Source organism: Ischnura elegans, chromosome 1 (genome assembly GCF_921293095.1).
Source record: "Ischnura elegans chromosome 1, ioIscEleg1.1, whole genome shotgun sequence".
Lineage (NCBI taxonomy): Eukaryota > Metazoa > Arthropoda > Insecta > Odonata > Coenagrionidae > Ischnura > Ischnura elegans.
The window spans coordinates 50885893-50899175 of record NC_060246.1 but is presented as its reverse complement, the minus strand read 5'-3'; the positions used below and the strand labels follow the sequence as shown (position 1 = coordinate 50899175).

At 36.4% G+C, this 13283-nt stretch overlaps 1 protein-coding gene across 3 annotated transcripts in view; it reads left to right on the top strand.

The window, feature by feature from the left end:
• Window positions 1-13283, top strand: part of LOC124160091 — a 28591-nt gene that overhangs the window by 7991 nt on the left and 7317 nt on the right. Inside the window, exon 3 of one of the 3 annotated variants that reach the window (XR_006865074.1) lies at window positions 11147-11324. The exons of the other annotated variants lie outside the window; for them this stretch is intronic. The gene's annotated coding sequence lies outside the window, so the exon portion shown is untranslated. The remainder of the gene's footprint in view (window positions 1-11146; window positions 11325-13283) is intronic. 3 annotated transcript variants of the gene reach the window in all.

Genomic DNA, 13283 nt, shown 5'->3' with positions numbered 1-13283 from the left:
TAATTATTTAATCTCATTCAAGAAACTTTAAGACAAAGAGGATTTCACAGAATTAGCAAATGTGAAATTATTGCTTTCTAAGCATGGGAAATACGTCTATTTTAGTTCTACAACCTCTTTTTTCAAGACTTCAATGTCAGTCACCAGATTCCCAATGAAATGTTTGGACGATCGACATAAAACGCATATCCAATAAATATCACGCGACTCATAAAGAACTGTTAGCAATAAATTCTTAACCCATTTATGCCGAAGGTTTGAAACATGCGAATTTTACCCTGATTTTTACATATTGTCGATAAAAATACGTATGAAAATGATATCCGAAAGAAAAAACAATGTATCTCTTGCCAATTATTAATGACGAGGTGTTCCAAAAATGGAACACTAGGCAAATCCACTACTATGACGTACTCATTGATAGCATGCAAAAAACTTGATTCAGACTTTTATTAACTCTTTATTAAGAATAATATCCAGGTGAAAACTTAACATGCAAGGATACATTGCAATTTTTACATTGAAAAGTGGTATTTTTATGGCATTTGACATAGCGAGGTTGCTTTCCCTGCTTTACATTCTAATGATTCATGCCGTCATGACGTGAGTCAAGTTTACGATTCATAATAGATATCATGGTCTCCCTTTCCCATCAGGCTCAGCAGAATTACCGTATGTCTCCATATAGTGACAGGTCACATGGTGACAAAATTTAAGAAGATCCATTGGCTTCACATCGTTTATTTTATGCAATAGGGTAGTTTCCTTCATCAAAGAAAACGAAAGGCATTGATTGCGATTCGTTACCCACCATTAGTGTATTCATAATACAATAATTATTTGGTTTTTGAAATACCGGTTTAGACGAATGGCAAGGGTCAAATTTTATCCTCATTTGAAAAAGGCCAGATTGGCGCCCATGCGATTCCACTCCGCATGACGTCACAGGGACCTAGTTTCTACACGAGAGGATAGGAGTTATACATCGTCTGACGTTACCAATGCATGCATGAGGCACAGAGCTCAGGGAAACATGTCTTAATAATCACCTATTAAAACTGGCTAAGTTCGGAAAGTTTTCTTCGTTTGTTAAGGTATTAATAAACCTTTTTTAAGCCAAGCGCTACCATCCAGCAAGGTACTCAGCTATCCGCTAGCATCCTGCAACGTATCAGCGCTAAGCCTCGCCTCAAGGTCACCTCACCGGACGGGAGGGGGAACCAGAAATACGACGTACGGAGATATTTCCCGGCATTCATACTTAAGCGTCGCGTTTTCGCGCGCTTGAAAATTTTCACTTTTCATTTAATCGCGAAAAATAGATGTTGTCATTTAAAAATCTAAAAGCGTGAAATACGTACTCCAGGAGTAATAATCTTTCAATTAAAGCAATAAAAAAATAATAGGAAACCACCCTATTGCCAAGCATTTTGTAAAGCCAGCTAAAAGCAGAATAACCGGAAGTCTTGAGTACCATTTCTTTCCACGGTTTGATGCTTGATACTTGTCAATATTTTCATCAGCTCGGTACAATCCTCCCATATACTGATTGATATACTGATAGAGCTTGATTGAATTTGGCAGAGTAACTTGTATCTTTTTTACTGCTTTTGAGAATAACGACCTACTGTTGCAAAGGATAGACCGCGGGACCAGAAGATGCAACAATTACAACACTTATATCATTTCATCTACAAACAATATTGCCTTTTCCACCGATTCGGTAATCGAAAGTGCCCCAATATTTTTTTATTTAGGGTATCATCAGATAGTAAAGGAGGTTTGTCTACGCAATCTCTTCTCGCTATGCCTCTTGTTTGGTGGCCCATTGAATGAAGTTTATCAAGGAGTGCAATGCTTGTAAACAAGTTGTTGAACACAAAATGGTATTTACCGGGATGCTGCGTTGTTAGTGGCTAAGTGAATTGCAAAACAATTGAAGCACCTACACCATATTAATGGTATTGAGTGTTTGGGTTTTTTTCCTTGATAAGGCTGAAACAAGCAAATGTAGCCTAGACGCACCAGAGTTTATACCCAAACCGAATAGCCTTACCCTGAATGAACTTCTTGCACCTGTCGCGACCGAAATAGGGAATCATGGCTTCATCAAAGCTGAAGTATATGTATTTCATTTGGTGCAAATTTCATGCATCTGTCATTCAGACGCTCAGTTAGAGGTCGCATCTTGGAAAACTTGTTCGTGTGGTTCAAGTTACAATTGTCAGCAAAATGCAAATTTGAAAATATTGTTTCAAATATTGTGTCATGTCTCATTGCACCACTAACTAGAGAATTATGCGAATCTTTGCTCCCAAAGCATACGTCGTCTCGGAAGAGAGACGTAACCACTCAGGAAAATCATCCCCAAAAAATACCGAAAGTCAGTTCAAAGTTCACTTCAATATCCAGAAAGAGTTCTAAATATTCTGTAGGGGTTTTCATTCTCGTGATTTGTTCTTCTGAAACTCTACCTCCTACTGACTGGGCAGTCAGATCAGCTTTCTTCCATTTGCGCACAACATTGGTTACTTTTTTCTTTGAGCAAGAAGAGGTTGAGGCGAAGCAGAAGCCGATGCACCGCCATTTTCAGTAGTATCCGGTATCAGAAAAAGGTAAAAGTTCTTGTCAGAAGAACCATGAATGAGGTGAGAAGAAGCGCGCAGCAATGAACTGGGAAGATTATTAATTGTTCCACATCTAACTACTTACTTGATTTAAAATTAAAGTGAATATTTCAGTGCGCCTGAATATACGCATAATAGTAGTGGATTTGCCTAGTGTTCCAAAAATGGAACACTGTTAAATAAAAGCTTATAACTAAAACAAAATACGTTGTTTCAAAAATTTCTTTACTGAGGACTGTAGGTTAACTATTACTGAACATGCAGGGAAAAATTTACAACATTTGGGCGTAATGGCAAATAGTTATTAATATAACATTAGAGATGGTCACGGAAAAACTGCCTTGAAAAAAATGACCGATATTTCTCAACACACTGGCTGCAATGGGTTGGCAAAACTGACTAATTCTTTGCACCCCGTAGTGCAATATACCTTTATAAAGAGGCATAGAAAGAAAAACCATGACATATCGGTGTGCAATGAGTCGTAGTCAGTAAATTAGAAAGTCGCGTCAGGTGTTCCAAAAATGGAACACTAGGCATAAATGGGTTAAGGCCGGTACATTTAGAGTTATATATATTTGGGACAGAGTCACAACTATGAACTTATTACAGGAATTAAAGGATATTTTGCAGCCACGAAAGTACACAAGTGCTGGAGGCCATATTAAATGTTTTTCATTTCAAGTTCCCCACCAAAGTGCTCACTGATCAAGGAGCGATCACTCCCCTTGGATGCACCCATTGAAAATGACTGCACTCATTCGAATGTTGATTAGTCAAAGGAAAGATAGACCTGACCTCATTCCTAAAAGACACTTACTGAATTTTTTATGTTACATTTTCTTAATATAAACAAAGTTGATAGTACTCAAAACATTGATATCGAAGCACTTAGGTCCAATGAGAAAAATTGACAAACCCTATTCTGCACATCAACTGACACTTCATGAAAACCACCTAAATTTACTTCTGTGCTATTTGTCAAGTTGCCACACAAATGTACACCTCGATAGTTTTTGTTTATGAAGCTTAAGTTCTAACTTTACCCGTTAACGCCTAGCGGTACCATATGGTACCAGCCGGTAGCACAATGCTAAACGTAACTTTTTTGTCACTTATCGTAATTTATTTGGGTTTTTGAGAGCTTAAACATAATAAGAATGTTTTTATTTACATTATCCCGAAAAGTTTGCTTTTTCAAAGCTGAAATTAATGTATTTAGAGCCGTTTGAAAATTGAGAATTTTCAGCTTTCCGAAAAAAAAGGAATTTTTTGGTGCAAGCATTTCCATTTTCTTTACTTGCGTCTTATGCACTCATAATACGAAGATGTTTTCATGTAATTATGGTTGTCATAACATGTACATTTCATATTAAGTATGGTGTTTTTATGTGAGCCTAATATTTGGGATGTTATGATGCAAACCATTTTGGTGGTACCATATGGTACCGCTAGGCGCTTGCACTACAGTGTTTTGGTGGAAAGCGTAAATATGAATATTTCTGTTGTTTTCGTTTTCTAACAGTTCTTTATTTTACAATTATTTATTTTTCATCATTTATATCATAAATTTTGCATTATGTAAATGTTATTACGCATATAAAATGTGTACATAAGTTAATTTTTTATTATAAGGACATCATCCAAGTACATAAGGCCCTAAATTGTCCGCATTTTTTCAGAATCTCGTACCCTCACGAGGGTTGAAGAGGTAGGAGGTATTATTGCATACCTGAACCCTATTTAGAATGATGAATAAGAAGAGTATCCATGTACTCAAATAGGAAGGGGGTATGATGGTGAATAAGGGGGCTTGCTAAGGGGAAAATTCAATGACGGCTGGCAGCAAGCGACGACGACCACGCGAAAGGCATCACTTCGACAAGAAGCATTCTAATCCTTTGAATTATTTTTGTCTTTCGTATCTCAATCACACTCAGATACTTTGCACACTTTCATGTGCTAGTAAAACCGAAATAATTTACACATACTGCTTATAATGTAGCATGAGCTGCTGCAAAGAGAGGATGAATACCTTCCTTCTGACTGAGGAAAATTGAATAATGAGTGGACACCAATTTCGCTCGAATTTGAAGTTGTTGTTCGAAAAGGTGGACAATCAGCCGAGTTTATCTCAAGAAATGTCTGAGAATTTTCAAAAGTGTAGTGAAACTGGAGCGAGCCGTAAAGCACCCAATAGGTATGAAAATAGGGAGGATGGACGCATTTTTGATGATGAAGAGATCGTAAAGCATGAAAGGATTTCTCGTAATCCTGATTACCAACTCACTATTTCATGAAGCATCCCCAACCAGAACATTTGAACTGCTCTTTGACGAAAATGCCCTTACGCACTAACAATAAGTGTTAGAGTCGAATAGGTGTGTACAATTCTGCAACTATTATGACCCAAATATAACACATGAGGTACTGAAAATATTTGTTGCAGTTCTTTTTAAAAGTTGGCCTAAAGCGACATCCAGGAAAAGGCACTATTGTGAGGCAGCACTAAACGCCAGAAATAATCTTGTTTATTACACAAGACGTGACAGATTTCTACAAATTCGTTGGTTTATTCATTGTTGTGATTACACAGCTATGGGTAAATCAGATAAGATGTGGAAAATGCATCCTTTTATGGGCATGGCAAAAGAAAGAATCGGCTAAAATTTCAGAGAAAAGTAGTCCTTGAGTTTCAATGAGTCGATAATGTTCTCTTTTGGAAAACATGGCTGTTAGCAATTCATGCAGGGGAGGCCAATTAGGTTTGGCTAGAAAGTGTGGTGCATCAATAGCTCAGATAGCTACTTCGTAAAACTAAGGAAAGTGAAAGCCTACGAAAAAGGAATTGGGAAAGATAGAGTGAGGGCGACAAAATGGTCGTGGTCCATTTTTACTTGGATTCTAGAAGCAATGACACACAAAGCATGGATGCTGATGCGGAAATCCTGAAAAATCATAACTCAGCTTGAGTTCCGATGGGCAGTAGTATGGTCACAGCTGGATACAAGGATCCCCTAAAATATCAAGGACGTGCACAATTTACCACAAGTGCAACTGAAATGGAGTAAATAGCTAAAGAAATAGATTTGTAATTGATTCATGTTTCAAATAACGCATTCAACTGACAGCGGCCTATCTTCTTTCCAGTGCCCCTGACGAAATAGGTTCGACGGGCACAACCACCTAATAAAATCTAAGCCCAAGCGGGGACGGTATGCAACTGAAAACTGAACCAGGAGAATAAGAACAGAATGCTTGAAATGCAGTGCAGTGACTGCTTTGTTCATTTCCATCCCTGTATCTGTTGAATCCAACTGTGTCTGTTGAATCCAACAGTAACTTCTGAATTCAACAGTAATTGCTGAATTTATCAATAACTGTTGGATTCATTATTTACTGTTGGAGTTAACAGTTATTGTTAGCATTAACAGTTGCTGTTAGTTTTAACAGTTACTGTCAGTTTTAACAGTGGTCCCAATTAACTGCTGAAATTTCAACAGTGGTCCCAATTAACTGTTGAAATTTCAACAGTGGTCCCAATTAACTGTTGAAATTTCAACAGTTTTTTCGCTAAGGGATGTGCGGCAACGACTGAGTGAAACGCTAAAATCATGTTATTCTTGATTTCTACTTCAATTATACATAACTTCTATTTTATAATCACTAATATTTAATAATTAATTGAATAATATCGATATTTTAGCATAAATTTGGATGAAAATGAATGTATTTTGCAGTAAACAAAAAATATTTAACGTTTTGGGCTTAAAAATGTGATTTCCGAAATGTTTTTCAAATTGAGATTTTTTGACCGCTTAAATGCCTAGCGGTACCATATGGTACCAGGCTGTATCTCGGTAACTATTAGTGCTAAAAGAATAAAATTTGCACTGAATGACTCAGAATTTCATTTTATTAAAATATATGATTACCACAAAAATCGCAGAAACTTTTTAATTCAGGCGTTACCGGGTTAATGGAGCACAATAAATGACAATAAGATATGAAAACAAAAGAAATTTATTATATAAAAATATGGTTATGATTAGATGCATAAAAATGACAGAAAAGTCTTGGTATGGCATGGCTGCTCAATCCATTCGCCTCTTTGGCTGCTTTCCTGAAATTACAAAAAACACACATCACAAACTTGTATCTGATATTAAGTGTTCTGTCAAAAAGTGACTGTTTGAATTTGTCTGAATTAATTTTAGAGAAATTGAGTATGTACTTACCCCCAGTAGCCACGACGCAAACTGCACTCCATTGTGATAACATATATTCAGCATATTCTATTCAGCTAATTTGAGGTCAGTTTTAATAGAATACCGAAGATCTTTAGTTGTTTCCGTGCTCTTAACAGAGTTATTATAAATATATGTATTTTTTTCAACTCTCTCGTGCTTTGCAAGAAGTGGATTGTGCGTCGCCAGAATCAATCGTGGAAAGTTAATTCATCGCAAGCCACACGTATTTCAGCGAAATCTACAATATCTCTTCACCTGCAAGAAAAATTCCCAGCTACGTAGCTAATTTCGATGTAAGTGATGTAACGTTCACTTCTTCACGTTCTTTGCCTCAATCTTATATTGAAGTATCTGTCGAATAGCGTAGAATTCTTAGGATGAGATCACGTAAACAAATAATGGTACAACGCCAATGCTGTGCAACAAAGATGGTAGAGTATCTGCGGAAGTTGTTCTTTTGACCATAATTATCAAAATTAATAAGCAAGTTGGAGCTATGCATTGCTGCAGTAATGTCAACTACAATTTTTAAATATTTTATGCATTCATTTTCTCGCATGGAAATGATAATTGATCGTATTATGAAATGATATAGTAAATATTTCCTCCCGTCAATGACTGGTGAAAGTAACCATCCAGCCCTATCGCAGTCCAGTTTGAGCCCAAGTACAGTTCCAGTCATGTTACCCATCACAGTCACAGTCCAGTTTGAGCCAAAGTACAGTTCCAGTCATGTTATCCAGCGCAGTCACAGTGCAGTTTGAGCCATAGTACAGTTCCAGTCATGTTATCCAGTCCTGTCAAAGTGCAGTTTGAGCCTTAGTGCAGTTCCAGTCATGTTACCCAGCCCAGGCACAGTGCAGTCGGTGCTCTAGCACAGTTCCAGCACAGTGATTCAGCACTGTTACAGTACAGTCTTCTCAAATTTAAGCTGGCATAGTACAGTCTAGCACAGAAATGTGGAACTGTGCTAAACACAGTTTAGTCCAGTTACAGTACAGATTTAGTGCTGTCACAGCACAGATTTTTTTTGTATGGGTAGACCTCTGACCGTTAACCCCTCAAGAGCTGCGGACATTTAATTAAATCCCATCCCAGAGGCTGGATGAGATTAAAATAACTTCACCTTAAATAATTTATTCCACTTACAATCAGTATTGTCAAAAATTTATATATACCTGTATAAAATTATGCATTACAGTATGCTTATTTTTCAACCAATTTGAATAAATAATTATTGTTTTATATATGTCGTTATCTAAACACAATGGAAAATTTTTCTGTTTTCAAATTTTTATATTTTGTTTCAGTTAAGCTGCAAGATCTTTTTCAAGATCTTTCAGTTCATTTTTATGAAGCTTTGATAATCCTGGAAGCTATTGCTTTAGCCAATTAGCAATTAAATCTATCCTGTTGAATAAATGCAGTGCAGTCCCATAGTTGATGGAAGTTCTTCCTTCCTGTGAGAAATCCTTCTATGTCATCTTCCAATGACTTTCGTATCCTACTCAGGATTTTATGTTGGACTTCAGTTTGAGAAAGTACATACGTACATATTTGTATGAGCATTATAGCTAAAATTGTATGTTGTGAGAAGGCAGTTGCTGGTAGCATTTAAATGGATAAAGTTGAACTGGATGTTTGACATATCCATTAGTTTTATCTTATTTAACTAAGTGCACTCTTTAAAGGGCCATTCCATATCAATTCAACCCCACAAATAGGTTTTGGAATTCACCAACTCAAATTGTGACGAAACTTGGAAAATCTCATTTATGATTTGCAAAGAAGTATTGTTAGAAGCCTCTCATCCGGTACTCACTATACATAAACTTATTTCTTCTTATTTTTACTGTACATATTTCCACAGCTCTGTATGTAATTCTGATGAGGATGACCAAAAATCAATTGAAATGATCAAAAAATATAATCAGGAAAGTCTAAAATCTTGGAAGGGATATAGAAAGTAGTAGCAGTCGACTTGCATCGATGTTTCGATTCTTTTTGCCAGAAGTCATGACTTGCCATTCAATTTAAAAATGAACCCAAACAAACCTTGAAGAAGTCCATGCGTTATGTCATTCAGGCTGAGGCAGTTTCTGGGTTTGATCATGGAAATCCTGTTATCCCAGCATCCTTGGGCCTGTGCAATGTCAAGTGCTTTTGGCTTTAGGTCGAGTAGAATGTAATTCAAAGCTAGCCTCTGGAAAATTTTAACTGATTGCTTCTATTCCAGCTGGCACACCTGTTCTCATCATTGGTGCCGCCCTAGTTTCATTCTTTCAGAAGGACCTAGTCGCAATTGACCAAACAAGTTTCCTCTTCCAAACATTTGCATCCTGGTTTTTACTTGTTAGCGCCTAATATTTCATTCCATTGTGCAAAAAAAATGCCTCCTATGGTAAAATTATCTCGAACACAAACAAACCGACTGGCCTTGGTGGCGGCAGGGTAAAGACCTCACCTGCCAAATGGAGGTCATACGTTCGAGTCCCACCTGGTTAAGTTATCTCTATCCAGGGCATGGTTGTTTGTGTATTTTACACTGTTAACATGTTAATAACACCGATGTAAAAGGCCGTATAGAGCTGTTTTTGGTAGTATGGAAATTAAAAAAAACATGCACAAGGTGAAGTATTGTATGTCTGTCAAAGAGGGTTTTGAGCATCCAAATTCTGGTCCTGGAAATCCTCAGTCTTATTCAGGGACAAGCATTGACTTAAGATAGAATGAAGATGCTCTCCCATATTGATCTAAGACCACCTACTGAAGCTGTGGTTTGAATCATGTAGCTTTGATGGTGCCCCGATTCCTCCATCTGCTCTTTATCTTCCTTTTGAAAGAACTCAGATTCACTGAACTGAATTTGATGTGAACAGCGTGCATTCCGAAAGTAATGTGATTTTGAATTGCAGATAGTTAATGCTGTCAATTACATGGATGCTGGAATGACTCCGAAAGAGGGTCTTCAGTATTAGAAAAGACATCTCCGACACCTGGCTACTCAGTCTCAACAATGCAACTTGCCACAACGCTCGAAGAATCCATGGGTTCTTGGCCAAACACCAGGTTCAAACGCTTACCCTCCCCCTCCTATAGTCCTGAAGTGGCCCCAGCAGACTTGTTTCTGTTCCCTTGGATTAAGGCAGCCCTGAAATGAACCCACTTTTCATACATGGAAGAGATTCAGTCAGCTATGACGAAGACTTTGCTAGAGGCCCCAAAATAAGCTTATAAGGGCATGTACTGGTCATGGCAGAGTCACAGGAAAAAATCTGTGGAGGCCCTAGGATAGTGCATTGAAGAATTGAAATTATTTTTTCATATCTGTTCTATAAATTACTTTTTAGGAAAATAATTACATTACTTTCAGAATGCACAGTGTATATATGTATATTCCCTGCCAAATAATTCTTAGGATTAGTAATTATTAATCTGATACCTCTGCAGGCAGTGTTGTGTATCTAATTCTTCGAAAATTAAAATATTTTGAAATTTCAATGCACAAAATATTCCTTTTATTGAAAAAAACGTGCTGTTGAAGATTTGGTTAGTGGGCAATGAAAAGAATTTTGACAGTTTCTGGGAAATGAAGTTGTCATTAATTATAATTTTAATTATTTTTAGTTTTCTGTAAATTAAGGGAATTTCAAAAGTCTGGTTAAAGTACATATAAGAATAAAATCTGAACTAGCAATGCTGGTCAACCCTTCAAAAAACCTTGTTGGCCTTAATGTTGTTTAACTTTTGTGTGAGAAAGGTCTGTACATCATAATGGCCTGCTAACAGATAGATTACTTAAGGAAAACAATTTTTTATTCATCATTTACATGAAAAAAAAAAACAATTTCATGGTTGGCTACCAATGAAGTTATTAAACTGGAGGAAAGTTTATTAGAATTTTTTTAGAACTTAGGGATTTTGATAAATATATTGTAAATCACATGGAAACATTTATTAATCATGTAAATAATTAATTTCCTCGATTAGATGAACAATGATTATTTGTATTAGAGTTGATTCAAGTTTTACATGTTCTGTCACAAATACTTTTAATAATTTTGAAATGTTGCATATATGGTGCAAAATACTTTCAATTTAGAAATGATTTCATATTAAGTGAAACATTGAAAAACCTCAGGAACGTTCAATATTACATGGAGGAAGCCTCCTTTTGCCAAAAACACAAGTTACTACTACTCATGTGTTAAAGCAGATATTTTCCATAATTATGTTGCTGTTGTAAATTTGTATGTTCATTTTTCATAGGAGTGAAATCCATTGCATGACTCCATCACTAGCTGTCTATTCATGTGTGAAACAATGAAAATCTTTGAATCATGTGTTAAAAGAGTCTTCCTCAGGTGTAATAGTAAACACTACTGGCTTATCTTGGACACAAGAAGAAATACTTGCTGGATAAATCAATATCTACAAAACATTTTCAGTAGGTACCCTGCTGCTTACAGTGCTATGCTACATATTTAATAGAATTATTGGAAGGGTAGTCCAAGTTGGCACAGTAGAGTTATCATCTGTGACTATGGAATGGTGGTTAATGAGAGGAAATTGGGTGATTAAAAAAGATGGATGATTCATTTGTGTATTCCTTGATATCCTTGGTTTCAGTGCTATGCTTTCATAGCATCTTCTGCACCACTTTTTTTTGTGGAATTACAAGTCAATTTCATATCATTATTTTTAAAACCCAGTCATCCTTCAATTTTTTCTGCTAAATATTTTGCCAACTCGAACTTAAATTTTTTAAATGTATGTATTTGGAATTTGTGATTTGAAAGTACTCCTTTAATTCTGTGCATCAGAAAAAAAGAGTAAAAAAAGACATCATTAGATTGAAGCACTAAAAATTGGGTCTCAATTAGTGATGGGTCGGTTCGATTCCTCGATTCTTCGATTCCTCGATTCTCGGCCAAGAACCGGAATCGAAAACGAGTACTTGCCAAGGTGAAAAATCGATTCCGATTCCAGTAGTACTTCAAACCACAAAATATACGACCGCGTTCCCAAAAGTCATTTGAATTTTCGCGCCTCGTAATCGTGATAACAAAACACATATCTTCCTGGGTTGTGCGAGTACTCGAAAATTCAAGTCGAGTCGAGTAGTTGGTACTCGACTCGAGCGTTTCGAGTAGCATTACGAATGTCGAGTCGAGTAGTTAAGGTTATAGAGCTTTCGAGTATAGTAGGTCCAGCGATCTGCCGACAGGAAGCGCTATCATGAAACTCGTGTTATAATGCCGTTTTTAAAGCCGATAAGTCATCCTAATGCCTTGGCCTGGTAGTTTCAGCTTGCCGAATACAGCCATAGGCTGCTATTATGGATGGAATAGCATCATGCTATTCTTCATTATTGCAACCGATGTTGCTATAATATAGCGTATTGCAACGCCTATGCTATTTGGTATTACGAACGGTTGCAATTCGTGTTTTTACTACACCGGAAGACGTAATTCTCAGAATAGCATAGGCCCGTTGCTATTTACTATTATGAACGGCGAATTGCAACCGGTAGGCTTGCTATAATATTACGCGGTCTTCGATGCCGAGCAATTCGGTATTGCAACCAGAAAACGTGCGCATTGCGATGTCGAATTGTTTTTCTGAGGTTAAAGTAACCTAATCAAGCAATGAAAAATGGAATAATAGCCAAAAATAAAATGATATCAGCTTTATTTTAATTAAATAATAGTAGCATAAGTGATGAATATTTAACTAGATTTAAAGATTTGGTTTGGAATTAACATTCGAGCTTAATATATGAAGCACAAGCTTGCTTCATCGACAGTACGAAAACTATAACAATTAATGCAAAGAATTACTACCATTAGCCCAAATTTTACGTGTTTTATTCATATTTACAATTCATAATTTTATTTCATCACTTGACTTGCTACTAAAAATATCCTCAATGTAGGCTATGAGGTCGACTCTTGAAAAATTTCAAGCTTGTGTTAACACACTAACTCGCCAAATATATTAATAGTTATAGCTTTCACTGAAAACCATATATTACCATAATAATACCATATACTTTGATCAGCCGTTCATTTCCTCAATTGGACAGCATATACAAATACATGCAACGAGTCGAAATTGTTTTCCCCACAATTCGCTGCCTTCTACAATTAAAACTAAAAATTTACTAAATTATAAACACGGGCAGTCGACTTGAATTACTTGCTTGAAAACAAAGGATTTCTCCGAACACCAATAAAGTTTCCGAACAAATATGATTCACCACAAACGTTTAATGGAATATCCATGCACTACATCATTAATGCAATATATATCATGTGGAATTGAATACAAATTGTTTCCTCTATAGACAAGTAAGTTATTCACACAATTAAGTTTCAGTTTATCGGCACAGTTCAGGGTCTATCAA